This window comes from Hypanus sabinus, chromosome 11 (assembly GCF_030144855.1).
Source record: "Hypanus sabinus isolate sHypSab1 chromosome 11, sHypSab1.hap1, whole genome shotgun sequence".
Taxonomy (NCBI): Eukaryota; Metazoa; Chordata; class Chondrichthyes; order Myliobatiformes; family Dasyatidae; genus Hypanus; species Hypanus sabinus.
The window spans coordinates 514306-527021 of NC_082716.1; the positions used below are offsets into that span (position 1 = coordinate 514306).

Here is a 12716-nt window from a genome sequence, read left to right on the forward strand (position 1 = left end):
TCCAATCTGCTAACTAAATTTGCTGAAGACATTACATTGATTGGCCTTATCTCAAACATTAACGAGGAGGCCTATAGGGAAGAAGTCATCTCTCTGACACAGTGCTGTCAAGAAAACAACCTCTCCCTCAATGTCGCAAAAACAAAGGAGCTGGTTGTGGATTACAGGAGGAATGGAGATGGGCTAACCCCTATTGATATCAATGGATCTAGGGTTGAGAGGGTAAACAGTTTCAAGTTTCTCGGCAACCACATCACATCACCGAAGATCTCAGAACAGCACCTCTTTCACCTCAGACGGTTGAGGAAATTTGGTATGGGCCCCCAAATCGTAAGCACTTCCTACAGGGGCACAATTGAGAGCATCCTTTCTGGCTGCATCACTGCCTGGTATGGGAACTGTAACTTCCTTAATTGCAGGACTCTGCAGAGAGTGCTGTGAACAGCCCAGCACATCTGTAGTTGTGAACTTCCCATGATCCAGATCATTTACAAAGATAGGTGTGTAAAAAGGGCCCATAGGATCATTGGGGATCCAAACCATCCCAACCATAATCTATTCCATCTGCTTACCATCCAGGAAGCGATACTGCAGCATAAAAGCCAAGACCAGCAGGCTCTGGGACAGCTTTGTCCACCAGGTCATCAGACTGATGAACTCACGTTGATTTGAGTGTACTCTATATTACATAGACTCTTCTATTTATTATAAATGTCTATGATTGCACATTGCACATTTAGATGGAGGTGTAATGAAAAGATTTTTACTCCTCGTATATGTGAAGGCTGTAAGAAATAAAGTCAATTCAATTCACAGTCTCGGCCTCCTCAGCTACCTGTGGCAGAGGATTCCACTGATTCACTACCCGCTGGCTTAAAAAATGCTCCTTAATTCTGTTCTAAAAGGACACTCCTCATTTTAAGGCTATGCCATCTAGTTCTGGACACCTGCACCATTGGAAACATCCTCTCCACATCCAGCTTATCTAGTCCTTTCATTATTTGGTAGGTTGCAATGAGATCTGTCCCCATTCAGACATGAGATTTCCAGAAGACTCCCAGACTCCCTGATAGCCACATCTGTGCCAAGTACATAACACAGTCACGAGGAAATCTGCAGATGCTGGAAATTCAAGCAACACACACAAAATGCTGGTGGAACGCAGCAGGCCAGGCAGCATCATTAGGAAGAAGTACAGTTGACGTTTCAGGCTGAGACCTTTCGGCAGGACTAACTGAAAGAAGAGATAGTAAGAGATTTGAAAGTGGGAGGAGGAGGGGGAGATCCGAAATGATAGAAGACGAGGGGGAGGAGGGATGAAGCTAAGAGCTGGAAAGTTGATTGACAAAAGGGATACACAGCTGGAGAGGAAGAGGATCATGGGACGGGAGGCCTAGGGAGAAAGAAAGGGGGAGGGGAGCACCAGAGGGAGTTGGAGACCAGGCAAGGAGTGATTGTGAGAGGGACACAGAGAGAAAAAAAGATAAAAGAAAAAAGAGGGAAAAAATAATTAATAGATAGATAAATAAACAAATAAATAAGGAATGGGGTAAGAAGGGAAGGAGGGGCATTAACGGAAGTTAGAGAAATCAATGTTCATGCCATCAGGTTGGAGGCTACCCAGATGGAATATAAGGTGTTGTTACTCCAACCTGAATGTGGCTTCATCTTGACAGTAGAGGAGGCCATGGATAGACATATCAGAATGGGAATGGGACGTGGAATTAAAATGTGTGGCCACTGGGAGATCCTGCTTTCTCTGGTGGACCGAGCGTAGGTGTTCAGTGAAACGGTCCCCCAGTCTGCGTCGGGTCTCACCAATATATAAAAGGCCACACCGGGAGCACCGGACACAGTATATCATACCAGCCGACTCACAGGTGAAGTGTCGCCTCACCTGGAAGGACTGTCTGGGGCCCTGAACGGTGGTGAAGGAGGAAGTGTAAGGGCAGGTGTAGCACTTGTTCTGCTTACAAGGATAAGTGCCAGGAGGGAGATCGGTGGGAAGGGATGGGGGGGGGGGGGGAACAAATGGACAAGGGAATTGTGTAGGAAGCGATTCCTGCGGAAAGCAGAAGTGGGGTAAGGAAAGATGTGCTTGGTGGTGGGATCCCATTGGAGGTGGTGGAAGTTACGCAGAATTATATGTTGGACCTGGAGGCTGTTGGGGTGGTAGGTGAGGACAAGGGGAACCCTCTCCCTAGTGGGGTGAGAGAAATGTGTGTGAAATGGGAGAGATGCGTTTGAGAGCAGAGTTCATGGTGGAGGAAGGGAAACACCTTTCTTTAAAAAAGGAAAATATCTCTTTGTCCTGGAATGAAAAGCCTCATCCTAAGAGCAGATGTGGTGGAGACGGAGGAATTGCGAGAAGGGGATGGCATTTTTGAAAGAGACAGGAAAGATGAATAGTCCAGGTAGCTGTGAGAGTCTGTAGGCTTATAGTAGACATCAGTGGATATGCCGTCTCCAGAGATAGAGACAGAAAGATCAAGAAAGGGGAGGGAGGTGTCGGAAATGGACCAGGTAAATTTGAGGGCATGGTGAAAGTTGGAGGCAAAGTTAATGAAGTCAATGAGTTCAGCATGCTTGCAGGAGGCAGTGCCAATGAAGTCATCGATGTAGCGTAGGAAAAGTGGGGGACGGATGCCAGAATAGGCTTGGAACATAGACTGTTCCACAAAGCCAACAAAAAGGCAGGCATAGCTAGGACCCATATGAGTGCCCATGGCTAAACCTTTAATTTGGAGGAAGCAGGAGGAGCCAAAGGAGAAATTATTTAGAGTAAGAGTAAGTTACCCAATCCCTCGTTTATTTATTTATTTATTTCCCCCTTTTTTTTCTTTTCTCTGTCCCTCTCACAATTACTCCTTGCCTGCTCTCCATCTTCCTCTGGTGCCCCCCCTCCCCCTTTTTTTCTCCCTAGGCCTCCTGTCCCATGATCCTCTCCCTTCTCCAGCTGTGTATCCCTTTTGCCAGTCAACTTTCCAGCTCTTAGCTTCATCCCTCCCCCTCCTGTCTTCGCCTATCATTTTGGATCTCCCCTCCCCCCCCACTTTCAAATCTCTTACTATCTCTTCTTTCAGTTATTCCTGATGAAGGGTCTCAGTCCGAAACGTCAACTGTACTTCTTCCTGTAGATGCTGCCTGGCCTGCTGCATCCCACCAGCATTTTGTGTGTGTTACTTAACACAGTCTCTGTGTTAGGGAACTAGAGCTGCAGCTTAATGACCTTTAGCTTATTAGGGAAAATGAACCAGTAATAGACAGCAGCTACAGGAAGGTAGTCACACCAAGGCTACCGGTGACAGAGAAATGAGTGACTGTCAGGGGAGAGAAGAGAGAACACCAGATAGTGGAGAGCACTCCTGTGGCCATCCCCCTCAACAGTAAGTACTCCATTTTGTGTACTGTTGGGAAGGGAGTGACCTACCTGGGGAAGCAAAAGCAGCTGTACCTCTGGCACTGAATCTGGCCACGTGGCTCTGACAGGTAGAAAATTGAAGAGGATAGCAGCAGTTATAGGAGACTCTACAGACAGTTGGTTCTGTGGATGCAAAAAGGAAACCCAGAAGGTAGATTGCCTCCCAGGTGACAACAGAATATAGAACATAGAATAGTACAGCTCATTACAGGCCCTTCGGTCCACAATGTTGTGCCGACCCTCAAACCCTACCTCCCATATACCCCCCATCTTAAATTCCTCCATATACCTGTCTAGCAGTCTCTTAAACTTCACTAGTGTATCTGCCTCCACCACTGACTCAGGTAGTGCATTCCAGACACCAACCACTCTCTGAGTAAAAAACCTTCCTCTAATATCCCCCTTGAACTTCCCTCCCCTTACCTTAAAGCCATGTCCTCTTGTACTGAGCAGTGGTGCCCTGGGGAAGAGGCGCTGGCTATCCACTCTATTTATTCCTCTTAATATCTTGTACACCTCTATCATGTCTCCTCTCAAGTTCTCAAATGGCAGGGGTAGGCAACTGTGGGTGAACAAGGGAAGTTAAGGACTGCATGAAAGCCAAGGAAAGGGCATAGAAGGGAACAAAAGTGACTGGGAAGTTGGATGATTGGGAAGTTTTTGAAATACAACAAAGGGCAACTAAAATGGTATAAGAAAGAAAAAGGTGAAATATGATGGCAAACTAGCCGATAATATAAAGCAGGATATCAACTCCTCTTATTTACCCCTTGATCATGACCCCACTAAGGAGCACCAGGCCATTGTCTCCAATACCATCACCAACCTTATCAGCTCTGGGGATCTCCCGTCCACTGCCACCAACCTCCTAGTTCCCACACCCTGCACTTCCCGTTTCTACCTCCTACCCAAGATCCACAAACCTGTCTGTCCAGGTAGACCTATTGTCTCAGCTTGCTCCTGCCCCACTGAACTCATTTCTGCATACCTTGACACTGTCTTATCCCCCCTTGATCAATCTCTTCCCACCTATGTTCGTGACACTTCTCATGCTTTGAATTTTTTCAATGATTTTAAGTTCCCTGGCCCCCACTGTCTTATTTTCACCATGGACGTCCAGTCCCTATATACCTCCATCCCCCACCGAGATGGTCTTGAAGCTCTTCGCTTTTTTTTGGATTCCAGACCTAACCAATTCCCCTCTACCACCACTCTCCTCCATCTAGCAGAATTAGTTCTTACTCTCAATAATTTCTCCTTTGGCTCCTCCCACTTCCTCCAAACCAAGGGTGTAGCCATATGCACCCGTATGGGTCCCAGTTATGCCTGCCTTTTTGTTGGCTTTGTGGAACAGTCCATGTTCCAAGTCTATACGGATATCCATCCCCCTCTTTTCCTTCGCTACATCGACGACCGCATTGGCGCTGCCTCCTGCACGCATGCTGAGCTCGTCGACTTCATTAACTTTGCCTCCAACTTTCACCCTGCCCTCAAATTTATCTGGTCCATTTCCGACACCTCCCTCCCCTTTCTTAATCTTTCTGTCTCCATCTCTGGAGACGGCCTAACTACTGATATCTACTATAAGCCTACAGACTCTCACAGCTACCTGGACTATTCCTTTTCCCACCCTGTCTCTTGCAAAAAGGCTATCCCCTTCTTACAATTCCTCTGTCTCCGCTGCATCTGCTCTCAGGATGAGGCTTTTCATTCCAGGACGAAGGAGATGTCTTCCTTTTTTAAACAAAGGGGCTTCCCTTCATCCACCATCAACTCTGCTCTCAAACGCATCTCTCCCATTTCCTGCATATCTGCCCTCACCACATCCACCTGCCACCCCACTCGGGATAGGGTTCCCCTTGTCCTTACCTACCACCCCACCAGCCTCCAGGTCCAACGTATAATTCTCTGTAACTTCTGCCACCTCCAATGGGATCCCACTACCAAACACATTTTTCCCTCTCCCCCTCTTTCTGCTTTTCGCAGGGATTGCTCCCTACGCGACTCCCTTGTCCACTCGTCCCCCCCATCCCTTCCCACCAATCTCCCTCCTGGCACTTATCCTTGTAAACAGAACAAGTGCTACACCTGCCCTTACACTTCCTCCCTCACCACCATTCAGGGCCCCAGACATTCCTTCCAGGTGGGGCGACACTTCACCTGTGAGTCGGCTGGTGTGGTATACTGCGTCCGGTGCTCCCTGTGTGGCCTTTTATATATTGGTGAGACCCGACGCAGACTGGGAGACCGTTTCGCTGAACACCTATGCTCGGTCCGCTAGACAAAGCAGGATCTCCCAGTGGCCACACATTTTAACTCCACATCCCATTCCCATTCTGATATGTCTATACATGGCCTCCTCTATTGTCAAAATGAATCCAAACTCAGGTTGGAGGAACAACACCTTATATACCGGCTGGGTAGCCTCCAACCTGATGGCATGAACATTGACTTCTCTAACTTCTGTTAATGCCCGTCCTCCCCTTCTTACCCCATCCCTGACATACTGTACTCCATCCCTGACATGCCTGTACTCCATCTCCCTCTGGTGCTTCCCCCCCCCCCCTTTCTTTCTCCTGAGGCCTCCCGTCCCATGATCCTTTCCCTTCTCCAGCTCTGTATCACTTTCGCCAATCACCTTTCCAGCTCTTAGCTTCATCCCACCCCCTCCGGTCTTCTCCTATCATTTCGCATTTCCCCTTCCCCCCACTACTTTTAAATCCCTTACTATCTTTCCTTTCGGTTAGTCCTGACGAAGGGTCTTGGCCCGAAACGTCGACAGCGCTTCTCCCTATAGATGCTGCCTGGCCTGCTGTGTTCCACCAGCATTTTGTGTGGGTTGTTGTTTCAATTTCCAGCATCTGCATATTTCCTTGTGTTTACCAACACATTTTTTCAGTTATTTAAAAAGAGTAAAAGGGAGGTGACTGTTGATATGGGACCACTGGAAAATGATGTTGGTGAGGAAGGAATGGGTGACAGTGAAATGGCAGATGAACTTAATGAGTACTTTTCATCAGTCTTCACTGTGGAAGACACTAGCAGTGTGCCAGAGTTCCTTGAGTGTCAGGGACAGGAGTGAGTGCCATTGCTATTATGAAGGGAGAAGTGCTAGACAAACTCAAAGATCCTAAGGTGGATAAGTCACCTAGGCCAGATGGACTACATCCCAGGGTCCTGAGAGAGGTATCAGATGCATTGGTCATGATCTTTCAAGAATCATTTAGTCCTGGCATAGGACTGAAAGACTACAAATGTCACATCACTCTTTAAGAAGGGATGAAGGCAAAAGAAAGTAAATTCTAGGCCAGTTCAGCTAACCTCAGTGATTGGGAAAGTGTTGGAGTCCATTAGTAAGGATGAGGTTTCAAGGTACTCGGAAACTAATGATAAGATAAATCAAAGTCAGTATGGTGTCTGTAAAGGGAAATCTTATCTTAAAAATCTGTTAGAGTTCTTTGAGAAAGTAACAAGCAGGGTGGAAAAAGGAGAGACAGTGGATGTAATTTATTTGGAGTTTCAGAAGACATTTGATAAGGTGGTACACATAAGGCTGCTTAATCTAAATGGGGAGAAGGTTCAAACATCAGATGTGCAGAGGGACTTCAGAGTCCTCATCCACGACTCCCAGAAGATTCATTTGCAGGTTGAGACTGTGGTAAAGAAGGCAAATCCAATGTTGCCATTTATTTCAAGGGGAATAGAATATAAAAGCAAGGAGATAATGCTGAGCTTTTATAAGACACAAGTCAGGCCACACTTAAAGAGTATTGTCAGCAGTTTTGGGCTCCATAGCTCAGAAACGATGTGTTGTCATTGGAGAGTGTCCAGCGGAGGTTCATGAGGATGATTCTGGGAATGAAGGGGTTAACATATGAAGAGTCTGTGGCAGCTTTGGGACTGTACTCACTGGAATTTAGAAGAATGTGGGGGGATCTCATTGAAACCTACTGAATGTTGAAAGGACTAGATAGGTTGGATGTGGAGAGGATATTTCCTATGGTGGGAGTACCCAGAACTAGAGGGCACAGTCTCAAAATTGAGGGGCAACCTTTTAGAACAGAGGTAAGGAGGAATTCTTTTAGCCAGAGAGTAGTAAACTGTGAAATGCTCTGTCAAACTGCTGCAAAGGCCATGTTTGTGGGTATATTTAAGTCGGAAGATGATTTTCTCCCCATTGGTCGGGGCATCGAAGGATGTGGCAAGAAAGCAGATGAATGGGGTTGAGTGCATCAGCCATGATGGAATGGTGGAGCAGACCCGATGGGCTGAATAGCCTAATTTTGCTCCCAAGTCTTATGGCCTTGATCTTCTAAATTCCAGTGAGTACAGGCACAAAGCTGCCAAACTCTCCTGATATGTTAACCCCTTTATTCCTGTAATTATCCTCGTGAACTCCCTCTGGGCTCTCTCCAATGACAACGCATCCTTTCTGAGGTATTTGGCCCAAAACTGTTGATAATATTGCAGGTGCGGCCTGACTTGTGTCTTATAAAGCCCAAGCATTATCTCCTTCCTTTTATATTCTATTACCCTTGAAATGAATGACAACATTGCATTTGCCTTCTTTACCACGGACTCAACTTGTAAATTAACCTTGCACAAGTACTGCTAATTTCCTTTGCACCTCTGATGTTTGAATTTTCTCCCCATTTAGATAATAGTCTGCGCTTCTGTTTCTTTTACCAAATGTATTATCATACATTTCCCAATACTGTATTCTACCTGCCACTTTTTTGCCCATTCTTCCAATTTGTCTGTCCTGTTGCAATCACATTGTTTCCTCAGCACTACCTACCTCTACATGTATCTTTGTATCACCTGCAAACTTTGCCACAAAGCCATCAATTCTATTATCTAAATCACTGACAAACAATATAAAAAGTACCGGTCCCAATACTGACCCCTGAGGAACACCACTAGTCATTGGCAGCCAAATGGAAAAGGCCCCTATTCCCACTCGCTACCTCCTTCCTGTCAGCCATTCCTCTAGCCATGCCAGTATCTTTCCTGTAATGCCATAGGATTTTATGTTGTTAAACAGCCTCATGTGTGGAACCTTATCAAATGCCTTCTGAAAATCCAAGTAAATGACATTCACTATCTCTACTTTGTCCACCCTGCTTGTTACTTCCTCGAAGAACCGTAACAGTTCTGTCAGGCAATATTCCCCTTTACAGAAACCATGCTGACGTTGACTTATTTTTATCATTGGTCTAAGTACCTCAAAACCTCATCCTTAATAATAGACTCCAACACTATCCCAACCACTGAAGTTAGGCTAACTGGACTATTATTTTCTTTCTTTTGCCTTCCTCCCTTCTTAAAGAATGGATTGACATTTAGGCTACGTCCACAGAACACCGGATAAATCTGTAACCGAATCTTTTTCTCTTCGTTTTTACCCTCCATCCACACTAAAATGGCGTTTTTGTCCCCCGAAACCAGAGATTTTCAGAAACGCTTTCCAGAGTGTAATTCTGAAAATGCCACTTGGCTGGAGCAGTGTGGATGGGGTAACGGGAGAAATCTAAAAACGCTGTCATGACGTGCCAGAACAGATGGTGACGGCAGCATGGAATTTCATTGTTTTCTTGAACGCAACCTAACAATTTCAGAACAGATGGCAACGAGACTGAAACCAGAAGAGTTAGAAATGTACTCACCAAATACTTCGATCCATAACTTACTGAATAAATAAGTATACTCACTTTGTCCTGTTTTCTGACCTTGCTCGTATGAAGGTGGTTTACCTATTTATGCAAGTACTTCTCTGACAATAGATGCGTAACAGCCTAATGTAACATTGTATGGAAATACAAGATAATACTGATGCAGACATGTTTTATACATTTAACAAGGGGCTTTATTAATGCAACAGAGTTCGTCAGTTTTTAGTGTTTGTTGTCAGCTGGGTCATACTGTCTGTCATCTCCCTTTTGGTTGCCTCCATACGCTCCAGTATTTGTTGTTTTTTTACTTTTAAGTCCTCCTGCACGAGAGCCAACAGCTGTCCATCATTTAAGTTTTTCTAGTCTGTAATTGAACAAACATGCAGCAAATCTTTCACGGTGAGATTCGACACCAAATATGTTGCTTGTTTTTGGTGGATGTGTCCTGCATACGTGCGGTAGGAGATTCACCAAAATATCCGTTTTAATATGGACTGAGATATTTTTAAAAACGCATAATGTTGACGCCTATCGTTTTTACGTGGAACCAGCGTTTTCAAAATTATCCGGTCTAGTGTTGACATAGATTTACAATTTTCCAGTCCTCTGAAACTATGCAAGAATAAAATGATTCTTTAAAGATCATGACAAATGCATCTGCTCTCCCTTCAGCATCTCTTTCAGAACTATTAGTTATTAGTGAAGTTATCCACTTTGGAAGCAGGAACAAGAGGGCAGAGTATTGTCTGAACGGTGTCGAGTTAGGTAAGGGAGAAATGCAAAGAGACCTAGGAGTCCTAGTTCACCAGTCAATGAAGGTGAATGAGCAAGTGCAACAGGCAGTGAAGAGGGCAAATGGAATGTTGGCCTTTGTTACAAGGGGAATTGAATACAAGAGCAAGGATGTTCTTTTGCATTTGTACAGGGCCCTGGTGAGACCACACCTGGAATATTGTGTACAGTTTTGGTCTCCAGGTTTAAGGAAGGACATTCTGGCAATTGAGGAAGTGCAGCGTAGATTCACTAGGTTGATTCCTGGGATGGCAGGGCTGTCTTACGCAGAGAGATTGGAGAGATTGGGCTTGTACACGCTGGAATTGAGGAGATTGAGAGGGGATCTGATTGAAACGTTTAAGATAATTAAAGGATTTGATAGGATTGAGGCAGGAAATATGTTCCAGATGTTGGGAGAGTCCAGTACCAGAGGGCATGGATTGAGAATAAGAGGTCAGTTATTTAAAACAGAGTTGAGGAAGAGCTTCTTCTCCCAGAGAGTTGTGGAGGTGTGGAATGCACTGCCTCGGAAGACGGTGGAGGCCAATTCTCTGGATGCTTTCAAGAAGGAGCTGGATAGATATCTGATGGATAGGGGAATCAAGGGATATGGGGACAAGGCAGGAACTGGGTATTGATAGTGAATGATCAGCCATGATCTCAGAATGGCGGTGCAGACTCGAGGGGCTGAATGGTCTACTTCTGCACCTATTGTCTATTGAAACATAGAAACATAAAAAAATATACAGCACAATACAGGCCCTTTGGCCCACAAAGCTGTGCTGAACATGTCCCAACCTTAGAAATTACTAGCTTTAACCATAGCCCTCTATTTTACTAAGCTCCATGTACCTATCCAAAAGTCTCTTAAAAGACCCTATCGTATCTGCTTCACCACCGTTGCTGGCAGCCCATTCCATGCACTCACCACTCTCTGCATAAAAAACTTACGCCTAACATCTCCTCTGTACCTACTCCCAGCACCTTAAACCTGTGCCTTCTTGTGGCAGCCATTTCAGCCCTGGCAAAAAGCCTCAGACTATCCACACGATCAATACCTCTCATCATCTTATACACCTCTTTCAGGTCACCTCTCATCCGCTGTCGCTCCAAGGAGAAAAGGCCAGGTTCACTCAACCTGTTTTCATAAGGCATGCTCCCCAATCCAGGCAACATCCTTGTAAATCTCCTCTGCACCCTTTCTATGGTTTCCATATCCTTCCTGTAGAGAGGCAACCAGAACTGAGCACAATACCCCAAGTGGGGTCTGACTAGGGTCCTATATAGCTGCAACATTACCTCTCAACTCCTATATTTAATTCAATTCCACGACTGATGAACGCCTATGCTTTCTTAACCATAGAGTCAGCTGCTTTGAGCGTCCTATGGACTCAGACCCCAGAACCCTCTGATCCTCCACACTACCAAGAATCTTACAATTAATGCTATATTCTGCCATCATATTTAACCTACCAAAGTGAACCACCTCACACTTATCTGGGTTGAACACTATCTGCCACTTCTCAGCCCAGTTCTGCATCCTATCAATGTCCCATTGTAACCTCCGACAGCCCTCCACACTGTCCACAACACCTCCAACCTTTGTGCCATCAGGAAACTTACTAACTCATCCCTCTACTTCCTCATCCAGGTCATTTATAAAAATCATGACATAATCCATCTGGTCCAGGTGACTTATCCACCTTAGGACCTTTCAGTTTGCCTTTCACTTTTTCATTTGTAATAATAATGGCAGTCACTCCTGCTTCCTGACACTCACAGACCTCTGGCACATTAGTGTTAGTGAAGACAGATGTAAAATACTTATTCAGTTCATGCTCTATTTCTTTGTCTCCCATTACAACCTCACCAACATCATTTTCTAGAAGTCCAATATCAGCTTTTACCTCTCTTATACTCTTTATAATACTGAAAAAAACTTTTAGTATCCTCCTTTATATTATTGGCTAGTTTGCCCTCATATCTCGTCTTTTCCCTTCTTGTGGATCTTTTTAGTTGCCTTTTGTTGTATTTTAAAAACTTCCCAATCTTCCAACTTCCCATTCACTTTTGCTACCTTATATACCCCTTCTTTGGCTTTTATGCAATCCTTAACTTCCCTTGTCAGCCACAGTTGCCTACCCCTGCCATCTGAGCACAACTTCTTCTGTGGGACATATCTATCTATCCTGTGCCTTGTAAACTATTCCCAGTAACTGCACCTGCAATCATCCCTGCCAGTATCCCCCTCCAATCCACCTGGGCAAGCTCCTCTCTCACGCCTCTGTAGTTCCCTGTAATTCCCATGTCCCTCTACCTTGATCTATCCTCCATCAGCCTCCTTGCTGAAAGAAAAACAATCTCCAATCTCAGGTCATAACAGAAATCTTCCATTCCCAGGCAATACCCTGATGAATCTCCCCTGCATCATCTACAATGCAGTGAAGTTCCAAGTAAATTTATTATCAAGGTACATATATGTCACCACATACAATCCTGAGATTCATTTTCTTGCAGACATAAATCTTTAGATCTATAGAATCTCAACAAATCTATGGAATAATAACCATAATAGAATCAATGAAAGACCACACCAACTGGGCATTGCACTAGTGCACAAAAGATAAAACTATGGAAATACAGAAATAAATAAGTAAAAATAATAATAAATAAAGAAACAATAAATATTGAGGACATGAGGTGAAGAGTCTTTGAAAGTGAGTCCATAGGTTGTGGTGAGAATGTGAAGAGGGTAAGGGGTATGTGTAGAGGGGGTGGGCAAGGGGTAAGTGTAGCAAAATATGTAGACAGGACCAGGGAGAGGTACGTCATTGGGGAAGTTTCTTTCA

At 44.9% G+C, this 12716-nt stretch overlaps 1 protein-coding gene across 1 annotated transcript in view; it reads right to left on the minus strand.

The window, feature by feature from the left end:
• Positions 1 to 12716, minus strand: part of LOC132401643 (guanine nucleotide exchange factor VAV3) — a 451830-nt gene that overhangs the window by 394307 nt on the left and 44807 nt on the right. The window lies entirely within an intron of this gene.